Here is a 3,119-nt window from a genome sequence, read left to right on the forward strand (position 1 = left end):
CACCCATGCGAGTGCCCTAACCATGGGGATATGAGATATGCTCCTGGGGATCTCTCTCTAACTCTCCTGTTCAAACCTAAGTTCTTTTGTGGATCTAGTCCTACCTGAGAAACAAGGCTATTGGCTCCACTATTTATTATAATTAATGATTGAAAAAAAAATCTATGATATTTTAACAGGGTAAAGTACAATAAGATAACTATTTGATATCAGTTGTTTTAACAAATTAGTCAAAAACAAACCCCTGAGAAATCAATACATAAAGAAATTTTTATAAAATTGGCCAGATGCTCAGCTGGTATAAATTGGCCATAGCTCCTCTGAAGTCAGTGGGCCAGATTAAACAGATATGGGGAAAGGAGAGAGAGATTCACATGTGTGAATGACTCTCTGGCCTGGTGCTCAGAGCACTCACTATGGATGTAGGACATCCAGGGTCCAGGCCCCTGTGCTCTAGTGACTCTTTTACTACTTGTCCCAATGACTTTATTGGAGCCATACTGATTTAAAGCAGTTGAGGTTATCACAATGTGGCCATCAGTTACCTGACGTGAGACTGTCTCAAACACAAGTTAGCCATAGTTCTCTGCTCCTGGATTTAAAAAAATATATATATACTTAATTTAAGATCATCAGCACTACTTGAGAAACTTCAATTTCCCCAACGTTTTCCCTAGTGCTATTTTCACCTCCTTGTTTTTCAGGCTGTAGATGATGGGGTTTAACATGGGGGTCAAGATGCTGTACTGGATGGAGAATATTTCATCCAGAACCACAGAGGAGACTGAGCTCGGTTTTGTGTACTGGAAAAAGGCTGTCAGGTACCATAAACCAACCACAATAAGGTGGGAGCTGCAGGTGGAGAAGGCTTTACGCCTGCCCTCCGCAGAGCGTATCCTCAGGATGGTGGACACGATGAAAATGTAGGAGATCAATGTGAGGAGGAAGGAGCTTGACCCAAATATCACAACAGAAGTAAGAAGCACCACTTGATTGGTGAGGGTGTCATTGCAGGATCGTTGTAATAGAGGAGGGAGTTCACAACTGAAATGGTTGATTTGATTGGGCCCACAGAAACGCAACTTGGAGGTAAAAACAGTGTTAAGCAGGGCATGGAAGAAGCCTATTGTCCATGCCCCACTCACCAGCTGAACACAGATCCCTTTACTCATTCTTTCCATGTAACGCAATGGGTCACAGATGGCAGTGTAGCGGTCATAAGCCATGGCCGAGAGAATGAAAATTTCAGCACCAATAGAGAGGAGGATGAAAAACATCTGGACAATGCAGCCATTGACAGAAATAGTTTTGTGCTCTACTAGGAAGTTCATCAGCATATTAGGCACCGTGACTGAGGAATAGCAGATATCAACAAAGGATAAATGGAAGAGAAAGAAGTACATTGGGGTGTTAAGATGAGAATCAGCTCTTATCACCACCATGATCACTATGTTACTACCCAGAGTGATTAGGTAAATAAGTAAAAACATTGAGAAGAGGAAAATCTGCATCTGTGGGTCACTGGAAAGTTTCCGGAGAATAAATTAGGTCACTGTGGTTTGATTTTCCATTGATATTTATTTGGGAAAACTGTAACCTGTAAGACCAATAAATAAATAAATTTAATTTAACACAACATAAATGAACTAAATTGGCATGCGGACATTATCTGTTCAGTTGTATGAATGCAAAGAAAGCCCTATTCTATCCTGTACAATATATATCTTTAATTAGATTTTAAGATTTTAAGATTTAGAGAAATAGACAGCAATGAACTGGTTGGAATTTGTGTGTTGTACAGAGACAAAATATGCCAGATAGGGGCCAAATTCCTCTTGCGTAACTGCCACTTTAAGCACCCAAATTGCAGATTCAGGCCCGACAGGTATTCACAAAATCCCTGCCAGGCTAGGACTAAGGGAAAGCTTGATACAGGCCTCGCTTAGCGTCTCCTGTTGAATCTGTTCCACTGTGATTAAATAATCAAAGTCACTAAAGAAAGGAGACTTGATCTCCTGCATCCAGGGTGAGGGCCTTAACAAGCAGACTATAAAGTCCTTTGCTCACTTGGTGTCTCTCTGGCCTAATAACTCTTTCATCTGTCCCTCTAACATCAACACAGATACAACTGTTTTTACTCCACTTGGGGATCCTGCCTCTTTACTTCAATGGCGCTATGGCTGAGTCACACCCACTGGGGATCTGGTCAATTCTATAAGTATCTCTTTGTCTATTACATTTTGTAATTTTTGTACAGCAGTGGTTTTTCACTTTTTTTCATTTGTGGACCCCTAAAAAATTTGAATGGAGGTTCCGACCTCTTTGAAAAACTTAGACATGGTCTACGTACCTCCAGACCACAGGTTCAAAACCACTGTTGTAAAGTATTTAATATCTATAGTATATAATTGGATTCATCCCTATTATTATATCTAGGATTTCTATAATAAATAAATAAACAAACCCCAGGTACCTAGAAATACTGGTTTAAGACCCAGCATATTGTATAGACTGACAACTCAACCAAATAGAGAGAATACAGGCAACTTGGTAATTATTCTGAATGCCATAGAGGGGGCCTTCAAAGATCTTAGCTGTATGACAGGCTCCTCCATTGGCAAGATGCATTGTGTGGAAGCAGGTAACCTCAGGTGGATATCATGCAGCTGTCCAAAGTATCCAAGGAAACCAGAGATAGTTTTCAACAAAAGAGTGAAAAGGCCTCAGTGCAAATCAAGACGTGATCTAAGGTTGGATTTTGGCAAAACCATAACAGAGAGCCTGGAGAAAAATGAATGCTCCAACACTGGAAGGAAAGAAAAATCAAGAAAATAATGACTGAACATATACTCACTGGACAATAGAGCTTAACTGCAAAGAGGAATATTTACAGAAATGGAGACTGAAAGCCTGAAAAGGGGGATGAGTCATGTTAACCCACCTGCAAACATTTTGGTAGAAACAAGAATACAGGATTAACAGAAACCACAAATGGAAGAGAAAATGAGGACAAATATGAGTGTAGCAGCTCCCTAAGAAAGTACAGGAAATATGAAGGATGTATTGATTTATACAATATTATATTTAAAGAGCAGCACACAGCCTGGAGATGAAATATC

At 40.0% G+C, this 3,119-nt stretch overlaps 1 pseudogene; it reads right to left on the reverse strand.

The window, feature by feature from the left end:
* Window positions 1-638: 638 nt before the first annotated feature.
* LOC127032540 (olfactory receptor 5V1-like) lies at window positions 639-1,571 on the reverse strand (annotated as a pseudogene).
* Window positions 1,572-3,119: the final 1,548 nt, after the last annotated feature.

Source organism: Gopherus flavomarginatus, chromosome 12 (genome assembly GCF_025201925.1).
Source record: "Gopherus flavomarginatus isolate rGopFla2 chromosome 12, rGopFla2.mat.asm, whole genome shotgun sequence".
Taxonomy (NCBI): domain Eukaryota; kingdom Metazoa; phylum Chordata; order Testudines; family Testudinidae; genus Gopherus; species Gopherus flavomarginatus.